Genomic DNA, 10,556 nt, shown 5'->3' on the forward strand with positions numbered 1-10,556 from the left:
AACATTGTATAGCTCATAAAAATAAGCATTGGAAAACATTGCTATTTATGTAAGACAAACTTCTTTGGATTCTATTAACTATAATAACAAAAGTTGACACATTTTTGTACAGAAAGAAGAGCAAGAATTTTTTAAACAAGAGTTATTTCTCATCTTTCCTAAAATATGCTATAAATTGAGTGTAGAGTTAGCTCAGTATAATATTCTTCTAAATTGATTGTAGACTGATATGTCTTTTGCCTTTAATGATCAGAACACTTTTAGAAATACAGTACAGAAATAAGTATTCATTTCTATAAAAAATCTCAGTCAATAATATAAATAGAATATGTATATGTATATATATTTATAAGTTGCAAAATTCAGTGTAAATACATGACTTTATTTTTTGTAATTCTTTAAAGATGCCCACAAATAGAATATAATTCTTACTGTGGAAATTTGTTTGTGAGGCTAGTTTCTTTGCAGAGAATCTTTACAGTGGAGAATTATTTCTGTTTTTATAAAAGCATAGCAGCAGCATTGTCATGCTGACAATACGGTGTGCAGCCGTAGATATAACATGCAAGATTGATCTCCTGCAGCACGAGAATTTGGATATAAATCAGTAAAAAGGAAAAAAAAAATGTGCTAACTTAAGTCTTCCAAGTCTCCCTCTTTATCTGTTTGTGATACTATATGCAAAAGCAACAAATCACTGCAAATCACCAAAGCATTAAAAAATAATACCAAGCTGCTTCTAAGTAGTTAGTAACTCTTGACTGTAAAGGAATGCAAGAATACTGTATAAAAATCAAAACTAAGATGAGACAATAAGTGCTTTAGAAAGGTTTTACATACCCAAGTCAAATGGTGATTCTAACACAGGCATAGAAACGGGCCAATTACATGAGGCCATTTTGAAATGCTGTTTTTCACCATGTACCTTCCATTCTTCAGAGTCTGTGGTTATGACCAGCATCAGATACTATTAAGGAGTCTTCAAGCGTGTAAAATAATATGATTTCACAATGATTACATATTCACTCTACAGCTGGCTGAGTTTTTACATCTCCATTTGTCATTGACGATTGTGTCCAATTAAATGATTAGCTTTTAAAAACTGCTGCACGTTATGAGACTGAACTTGTGTTCCATTGCACTGAGTGATGCAGAAACAAACTCATTACAGCATGTAATTCACCCATATTAAATAACAAACAGATGGCTGCTGTAAATGAGAGCTCCTTTTTCTCTTCAAAAGTGCCAGGAAAAAGGTGTTTTTATTTATCTTTGTTTCCAGCTTCTTTCTGTTTTCTTGACAAGTGGGCAGCTGGTTGCTGAGGTTTTCAATTGGTGCAGAAGAATGAAAAGCCTGTTTCCATTAATTTCCCCATAAAATAAGTCTTTGAATCATTTCTGTTATAAATGCAAGTGCAGTAGCAAGCTGCTGCTTGATTAATTCACTTATTATGAAGATTTCATCTTTTATAAGAGGGCCTGCAGGTAATTTATCTTGTTTAGTAAGATTAGAAAAATGTAATTATCTTGATACCTTTGGACCCCTCTCATTTTAATTGTGTTCCCATAAATTTCAAACATAAAGATGAGAATTTTTTTTGCTCACAAATGTTCCAACATGTGGTCAAAAATGTGTTGTAATATCTGCATAAAAATTTATCAAGTAAAATACATTAAGACTGTACTAATACAGGAATTTATACAAATAAAGCCAGCCACAACTACAGTAGTATGTACAACTAAGTGTGTGTACTTTCTGAGCCCTAGTCACCTAACAGCTGGGGTGAGGTAAAGGGAATTGGGATTTGTTAAAAAGATTTTTTAATTATCATGCATAAATGGCACAAGGGAAATGAAGAAATCTGTCTTATTTATACTAATAAAATTAAATTTTTGTTTGTCCTAAAATATTCCAAACTCAAATATATTAACTATGACTGTTTATTTCATGGATATTTTCTTATTGTTTTCATAACAACTTATGACTTTAGTGGAAAATCAATATAGTTATGATTTTGCATTGATAATACAATCTACATTATTCTTAAAACCCATATCTAATAAAATAAAGAATCAATGTGAATGAGCCTTAAACAAATTAAGGCTTGAATTCCCTTTTTGACGGAAATAAAATTTCTTCTCTAATCATTCAAACTATTAGAATTAGTGCAATCAAGTGTTTTATCTTTAGTAAAATATCCAGGGATGGATCATGATTTTACCTGTCATTCTTATCCAAATTTTGGAAAACACAAATGTCCTAAGGCAATTTTCTAAGGTCAGTGCTTCTAGATTAATTCATTTACCTTTTGAAATGGGTGCAAAGTTAACAAAGACTTATGTTGAATCCTTCGTAAGAATGAAGTAACAGCTATGCGTTCCCTCTGATCTCACCGTTTATTATTGAAACCTCACTACACAGATCTTCACCTGTGTTTCTTCTGTTACCATCTCTTTGTACTCCTTCTACATAAATTAGAAATTGGGAAGAGCAATTATCTGAAGTATTTTCGCTCATGACTTTTTTAGCTTCATATATAGATATATTTTAGAAATACACTAATAGAATAAAGAAACTCTTATGAAATGACATTTTTAAAGAAAAAAAAGCTTAAATGATTTGTTTTCATAAATAAATAAAATTCAGACCGAGGTCCATCCCAGTCATTTGATAACAGGGCAAAATCAAGTATCGTTTTGAGAATAGTAGAGGGAAAAGTTACATCAACAGGAAATTAAGATGAACACAGCTACCCACAGTGTCTCAGAGACTAACTGTGATTCTGATATCCAGTTGTGCACAATTGTATCTAAATCTGAGAAAATGCATTTGGGCTAAGTTTCTGCTGTTATTAAGAAAAAGATCACACAATCAAAACAACAAAACTAGTGCCCTGAAATTCAAGGAGGCTGCTGTCATTCATTTCCAAGGTCAACATGGTATCATCCAGGCAAAATGCTATCCTTATTTTTAAAATACTTCAAAGTCATAATGAAAACATATCTTTAGTTCTTTAAAATTTAGAGGAGTACTGTTTGTTGCTATCAAACGAAACATGCCTCAAATTCAAATCTTTAGTGAAACCTCCCAAGCAAGAATTTAGCACTTAATGACAGGAATGAAAAAAAATGACAATATGGCTTTCCTTCAATTCATTATTTAATTACTCTATTCCAATGGAACAAGTTATCCTAAAAGTTAGTGAGTCAAATCGATGTTATTCTGATCTTAGTTTATCAGTTCTCATCAGAAGTGGCTGCATTGTCAGGGTTCTAGGTTATCTCCACGGATAGTCCTTGGTTGGAGTATGAGTCTCTGGGAAGTTCCCTGTGTTCAGAAAGAAGGAGAGGAGGACCTCCCCTATCAGTGGACTTGGGGAGGGGCATGCATGCAGAAAGGGGGGGAGGGTGGGACCGGGAGCAGAGGAGGAAGGGGCTTATGGGGGGATACAAAATTAATAAAGTGTAATGAATAAAAGTTAAAAAATAAAAAAAGAAAACAAAACAAAAACAAAAAACCAAATCAATGTTATTTTATTCTTTCTAATGTCTACATGGTGAATTGGTCTGCTTTGTTCAAGGAGAATTAGGTGAGTGGCTAAGGGAGACAGGAGACACAAAATGGCCTAGTTACGAGGCAGGAAATGGATGCTTTCAGAAACCTGATTATACTGGGCTTGTGAATATCTTTTTTAGCTTCCACATAAAAGAATAAAAGATGCATTTAAAATAAGAATATGAGGTTGGTTCAAGAAACCACAGGTAAAATCTACAAGACCATGTCAACATATAAGACTAAAATATTTGCATAGTTGCTTCCCTCACTGGTTAAAGCGGAGGAAAGTACTATATAAGAACATAAAAAGTGAAAGACAATTTTCAAAGAAGCCATCAAAATAAGCCAAGAACAATGGAAACTCTTGGGAACTTAGAAGAGTGACGCTAATTAAGATTTCTGATCAAAGAGCCAGCCACTGAGTTCAAGTCAGAGACAGTCCTTGTTCCCTTTACTAGGGTACCCACTTGGACCCTGAGCTGCCATGGGCTACATCTGTGCAGGGGTTCTAGGTTATCTCCAGGCATGGTCCTTGGTTGGAGTATCAGTCTCAGAAAAGAGCCCTGTGCCCAGATTTTTTGGTTCTGTTGCTCTCCTTGTGGATCTCCTGTCCTCTCCAGGTCTTACTATCTCCCGCTATTATAAGATTCCCTGCACTCTGCCCAAAGTTTGGCTATGAGTCTCAGCATCTACTTTTATACAGGGCTGGGTAGAGTCCTTCAGTGGTAGACTCCTGTCCTGTTCTCTGTTTTCTCCCTCTTGTCCGTCCTTTCTGATGTTTGGTTTTCTGAATATTGATCATCTTACCCTGAGTCCTCCTTCTTGCTTAGCTTCTGTAGGTGTACAGATTTTAGTATATTTGTCCTACATTATATGCCTAATATCCACGTATAAGTGAATATATCCCATGTGTGTCTTTATGCTCCTGGGATACCTCACTCAGAATGATCTTTTCTATTTCCCACAATTTGCCTGCAAATTTCATGATTTCCTTGTTTTTAATTGCTGAGTAGTATTCCATTGTGTAAATGTACCACGATTTCTGTATCCATTTCTCAGTTGAGGGACATTTGGGTTGTTTCCAGGTTCTGGCTATTTTGAATAAAGCTGCTACAAACATGGTTGAGCAAATGTCCTTGTTGTGTACTTGAGCATATTTTGGATATATGCCTAGGAGTGGAATAGCTGGATCTTGAGGAAGCGCTATTACTAATTGTCTGAGAAAGTGCCAGATTGATTTCCAAAGTGATTGTACAAGTTTGCATTCCCACCAGCGATGAAGGAGAGTTCCCCTTTCTCCACATCCTCTCCAGCACATATTGTCACTTGAGTTTTTGGTGAAATTTCAGGGTCATTTTGATTTGCATTTCCCTGATGATGAAGGACATTGAGCATTTCTTTAAGTGTTTCTCTGTCATTCGATATTTCTCTATTGAGAATTCTCTGTTTAGCTCTGTACCCCATTTTTAATAGGATTACTTGATTTGTTGCTTTTTAACTTCTTAAGTTCTTTATAAATTCTGGATATTAGCCTTCTGTGAGCTGTAGGCTTGGTGAAGATCTTTTCCCAGTCTGTACGTTGCCGTTTTGTTTGGGTGACAAACAGAAGCTTTGTTTTATAGAAGCTTTTCAGTTTCCTGAGGTCCCATTTGTTGACTGTTGATCTTAGAGCTTGTGCTGTTGTGTAAAGTATTATAGAGATACATAAAAATATTTTTACAGAATATATATAAGCCAAAAATCTCTGTATTCAGTATGAGACTATTGAAATAAAATCACCATTTAGTAAAGGTGTTTGCTTCCTAGGCTTACTGCAACATTATTCAAAACAAATGACATATGAAAAAAAAAATACTAACACACACCCATGAATAATAAAGAAATTTGAGGTATGCATGTGTTCACCCTTTCTCTCTGTCTCTGTTGCCCTCTGTCTCTTTCTCTCTCTGTGCCTATGTGGTCTGTCTCTTTATCTGTTACACACACACACACACACACACACACACACACACACACACACACACATTATGACAGTAATCAGCATTTTAAAAGGAGATCCTACCCAGATGTGGCTGTGCGGACTTGTAGGTTAAGCTCTTAACTGGGACACAAGTTTATTGCAAGTTATAATCTAGTAACATACTGAGTTGAGTTACAGTTAAGGGACATAGCAAATATCTAATGTGACAAAAATTAGAATGAAGATATAACAAGGAGTACTACATGATCTCACTAATATGTGGCATCTAAAAACAGACACACATTTACAAATATAAGATACTCAGGTTAGGAAGATGGTTACTGATGTGATTGAACTGGAGATCAGAGCAGAGAAAGTCACAGGTTAGCACTTTCAGCTCTGCAATCGAATATATTTAGAATGATTAAAGAATACTGTTAACATTGTTCTCGTGGCAAATGCTGATTAGTTGAGGCAAGACTCTAGGTATGTTTGTGAGGGTATTTTAAGAATCATGATGATTCTAAAGGAATGAGATGTTCCTCTATCTGCATAGGCTAAAGAAAAACACAGTCTGTCAGAAGATACATTAAAGATACAAAAAAAAAATGTTAGCTAATTTGGAGTAAAGCACTTTTCTACTTTACCATTGCAAGCAAGCCAAAATAAAGAGAAGGTACTTACCTTTGCTTCATCTCACCACCAGAAAAAGAGGCTTTTTTCAGTGTTGGATGAAGGAAAGAAGCCTATGTCATGTAAGGATCTTACATGGGAGAATAAGTAACAAGCTAAGATGAAATAGAAAGTATTATTAGTTACAACGAATTCTCAGGAGAAAGAACAATAACGTGTAACAATGAAAAGTACATGATGAAATGTAAACTAGTTATTAGTATAAAACAAAATTTTGAAGAAAAATGTCCATAATACAATTGTCTAAATAATGAAAGATCATAGTGCAAAATTAGTTACTTCTTTGGGCAATTTTGACAACTGTAGGTGTCTCATGCTCCAGTGGATCATTCACATCCATGCACAAACAGGCAATACTAACTGGATTTAGTGGCATTACAATGAAATAAATTTAAAAAAAAAAAAAGGCAAGACATGAAGTTGGGACTAGTTACATTGGGAGAGTATGCAATATGTTGGCAAGGGTGATAGAAGCAAATATATTTAATTTTATACATGAAATATTCAAAAATAAAAAAAATGTGACAAAAAGAAAGAAGGAAGGAAAATAAAACAAACTACTTACTCGCCAGTCGACTTAGAAATCATGGAGTGATATTCCATGCCTTTTGTCCTTACTGGTGAGTGCCTCCAATGTACTGTTGTTCCTGCTGGTGCCATCTTCGCTGATGTCAGAATCCAGGATCTTCAGCCTCTAGCTCTGCTACATCTAATTGGTGCCACTGAAGCATCCCATCTCATTGATTCAGCAGCTATCAGTGTGTGACTTCTCCAGCTTGCACTGTGGGCTCTGCAGCTTATAGTGTGGAACCAATCTAACATATCCTCCATTTACTCCTTTGTATTGCATACTTACTCACTCTATTTGTTCTCTGCTTCTAGAGAAGCCTAGATAACACAGCTTTGTTTTCCAGGAGTGGTTCTAGATGTAAAAGGTATAGAAAGCCTACTAAGTTTCTGATCCATCTATATACTCCAAAAAATAAAACAGAAAAATCAGCTATTTGGCTTAATATAAATAAATGAGAATAATGGTATTTCAATCAATTTCTAGGTCTTTTCCAGATTACAGAAATCCTTGACTAAACAAGAGGCCAGGTTCTTTAAGTAAATGTCTTGCTACTATTAAGCTCTTTTTCACTCATCCCAAAGGTACCAACAACCTTTAGGAAGACTCTACACTTGGGAAAATATATGCTGAGACCTTTGGAGTCTAGTAGACTCCACATTGATACTGAGTCTGAAAAGACCTAAATATTGTAAACAATTTTAGAAGGGTCTGACCAAGATGGTCAGTACATACAGAGTCCTGTGGAGCCCATAGATCATGTGATTGTTTTTTCTGGTCCTAGATTGAATACCTGGAATAGATATACTTAGAAACTGGCAGAATTCCAACTTGGTTTCCTAATCTGAGTAATGAGAGTTATTAGAATTGAAAAGATCACATATAAACCACAAGAGGCTGCCTCAAGGAGGGAATATAGTAAGCCAAGATTAATATCACATCATTGGTTTGTTAAGAGAAATTAGAACACTATCAAGGACTTGAAAGATGCAGGAGTGAGCCAGAAAGATAACTCAGCATTTAAGAGCACTGTTTTCTCTTTGAGAAGTAAGTTCTTGATCTGGTGATTCAGTATTATCTGTAACTCGTTCTATGGGATCCAATGCCTTCTTCTGGCATCTACCAGCACCAGGAATACATGTAGTTTATGGCATACTTGCAAGAAAAACCTCCACAACCACCAAAAGATAAATTGTTTTTTTAAAAATGCAGCCTAACTAAAATGTTCAATCCCCATCTTGAAAGGCAAAGAGGATGGACATCAGAAGAAAAAGAAAATAGGAAACAACCTCACAACCTGCCACAGAGGGCCTCTGAAAGCCTCTGCAGTATAGACTGTCAAAGCAGATGCTGAGCCTGATGGCCAACTGATGGGCAGAGTGAATGGAATTTTATGTAAGAAGTGGGAAATAGTAAGAGCTGGAGGGGACGGGACCTCTACAAGCAGAGCAACAGAACAAGATAATTTGAACACAGGGAACTTCCCAGAGACTCATACTCCAACCAAGGACTATTCGTGGAGATGACCTGGAACCCCTGCACAGGTGTAGCCCATGGCAGTTCAGTGTCCAAGTGGGTTACATAGTAATGGAAGAGGGACTGCCTCTGACATAATCTGATTGGCCTGCTCGTTGATCACCTCCCCCTGAGGGGGGAGCAGCCTTACCAGGCCACAGTAGAGGACAATGCAGCCACTTTTGATGAGAACTGATAGACTAAGAACAGAAAGGAGAGGAGAACCTCCCCTATCAGTGGACTTGGGGAGTGGCATGCATGCAGAAAGGGGAGGGAGGGTGGGGTCGGGAGGGGAGGAGGGAGGGGGTTATGGGGGATACAAAATGAATAAAGTGTAATTAATAAACAATTAAAAAAATGCAGTGGAGGAGTGTGTGCTCTGTGGCCTGGCTGTGCCTGGTGGCGTTACGGGTCGCTTTCACCACCCTTGTCGGGTCTCATCTGTCTCTTTGCGAATGCAGGTGGAGCCTCCACCATGATGCAGATTTTTGTGAAGACCCTTACAGAGAAGACCATCACGCTCGAGGTTGAACCCTCGGACACTACAGAAAATGTAAAGGCCAAGATCCAAGATAAGGAAGGAATTCCTCCTGATCAGCAGAGACGGATCTTTGCTGGAAAGCAGCTGGAAGATGGCCGTACTTTGTCTGACTACAACATTCAAAAGCAGTCTACCCTTCATCTTGTGTTGAGACTCCATGGTGGTGCTCAGAAAAGGAAGAAGTCTTACACCACTCCCAAGAAGAATAAGCATAAGAGGAAGAAGGTTAAGTTGGCTGTTCTGAAATACTATAAGGTGGATGAAAATGGCAAAATCAGTCGGCTTCATTGAGAGTGTCCTTCTGATGAATGTGGTGCTGGAGTTTTCATGGCTAGCCACTTTGACAGACATTACTGTGGCAAGTGCTGTCTGACTTACTGCTTCAACAAACCAGAAGATAAGTAGTTGTGTATGAGTTAATAAAAAGAAGGAACTGAAAAAAAATGCAGTGGAGGTGATTCCCAACAAATTTCCCTATGTCTTATATGATCAGTGCAGAATAAAGGCTGACCATGGAAAATGACAATCATTTATTACATAATAGTGATTTATCAAGTAGTGATGCCAGCTGCGGTGTTAGATGCAGTTTCCTTAATTGAAAAGATTAACACATATCTCTAGATCTGGTATGAAGCTATTGGTCTTGCCAATATGTGTTTCTTCACACCTGACCATATAGACCACCAGAAGCAATTTGCCTTGGCCTGGATAGGAAAACAGTAAACTGTTACTGTTATACCTCAAGGGTATTTAATTCTACAGAGAGTCTGAAGAAATAACGTGGTCATAAAAAGTCATCATGACCTGTCTCTTCCATAAACTATCACATCACATTTGTCCATTAAATTGAAGATGTTGTGCTGATTGGACTGATAACAACAACCACTTTGAGCTTTGATAAAATACCAGAGGATGACAAATACGTCTAAATGAAAATCAAAGGCCTCCAAACCTCAGTGAAACTTTTAGGAGTCTAATGGTTTGGGTATGTAGATTTATATCTTCTCTGGTAAAGATTAGTTATTTGTATGACATCTCCCAGTAGACCCAACAACTGGAAAAGAAACACATTGCTTAGAGGGTGTGTTTGGATTCAGGAGCCCATTCATTTCTCATTTTGGTGTTCCCATTGCTCACATACTCAGTGGCTCTGAAGATGGTTTTGAGTGGTGCCTGCAATAGGAGAAGCCTTTTCCACAGGTTCAGGCTCTTGTCCCAGTTGGGTTTATATGAGCCGACCAAACCAACAGCACTTGACTTTTCTGAGGCAGGGAGGATTCTGTTTGGAGCTCCAGGAGAGTCAATAAATCAAACCCCACAGGAAAGACTTGGGTAGTCCTTCAAATTAATCACTAGTCATTGCTTTTTGTTTGTTTTGCTGCCAAATGTTAAACATCAGGAAAATTCAAAGTTTTCTCTGCTTCAAAATCCTATAAAAAGACAAATATAATCACTCAGTCTTTAGCAAAATTAAGTAGTAATATAATCTTAGAAATCTTGATAAAAAAGTTACAAATTCATGTTTTTATTATGAATATTTATATAGAAATTCCTAGTGAAATACTTACTAAAGGAAAAGCAGTGAGTACAGCAAACAACCTCAGAAATCCAAGGATGTTTCAACAATTGAATATACCTTCAATAGTTACTTTAATCATCTTAGGTGAAAACATAGTTATCAATCCTTATGAGATCTCAAAAATCCATGATTGACATATCAATT

At 36.7% G+C, this 10,556-nt stretch overlaps 1 pseudogene; it reads left to right on the plus strand.

Annotated features, from left to right (window-relative positions):
• The first annotated feature begins 8,770 nt into the window (after positions 1 to 8,770).
• Positions 8,771 to 9,238, plus strand: LOC129678949 (ubiquitin-40S ribosomal protein S27a-like; annotated as a pseudogene).
• Positions 9,239 to 10,556: the final 1,318 nt, after the last annotated feature.

The sequence above is a fragment of the Psammomys obesus genome, unplaced genomic scaffold (genome assembly GCF_907164565.1).
Source record: "Psammomys obesus unplaced genomic scaffold, mPsaObe1.curated_primary_1811, whole genome shotgun sequence".
NCBI lineage: Eukaryota > Metazoa > Chordata > Mammalia > Rodentia > Muridae > Psammomys > Psammomys obesus.